Genomic DNA, 815 nt, shown 5'->3' on the forward strand with positions numbered 1-815 from the left:
CTGCCCTGCTCCTGCTGGCCACACCACTCCTGATACAAGCCAGAGCCTAATCTTAACCCAGAGCTAAAGTCTTCCGTCAATTGCCTAAACAGCTGGTTTGGTCTTTGACAAGAAACTAGTGCCGTTTGGGATGTTCCTGGGATTGTGGTTACATCAATACAGAATTTGCAGGTATGATACAGGACAGAAAGGAAACCTAGTTATTCTTGAGTATCAGTTGGAGGCCAGGCAGCATACCTCAGGGTATCTGAAAGGCAACTGAATACCAGTTTGTAGGCATCCAGTCAAGCCCACTGTTAGATGAGAGTACAGGGATCTTGTCAGGTCATGCAGAGAGGAAATTAGAAAGGTGAAAGCCCAGCTGGAATTTAACCTGGCCACTGCTGTAAGGGATAATAAGAAAAGTTTTTATAAATATAGGGCCATGGTTTAGTGGTGGGATGGCAGGGTTAGGTTAAAGGTTGGACTCGATGATCTCAAAGGTCTTTTCCAAACAAAGTGATTTTATGATTCTATGTTAACAGCAAAAAGAGAGCCAGGAAGAACCTCCATCCTCTAGTGGATGCAGGGGGGAACATTGCCACTAAAGAAGAGGAAAAGGCAGAGGTACTCAATGCCTTCTTTGCCTCGGTCTTTAGTGACCAGATGAGTTATCCCCAGGGTACCCAGCCTCCCGGCTGGAAGATGGGGATGATGAGTGGAATAAACCCCCCATAATCCAGGAGGAAGCAGTCTTTGACCTGCTATGCCACCTGGACATCCACAAGTCTATGGGGCTGGATGGGATCCACCCAAGAGTGCTGTAGGAGCTGGCA

The sequence above is a fragment of the Egretta garzetta genome, unplaced genomic scaffold, assembly GCF_000687185.1.
Source record: "Egretta garzetta isolate BGI_Z169 unplaced genomic scaffold, ASM68718v1 scaffold323, whole genome shotgun sequence".
Taxonomy (NCBI): domain Eukaryota; kingdom Metazoa; phylum Chordata; class Aves; order Pelecaniformes; family Ardeidae; genus Egretta; species Egretta garzetta.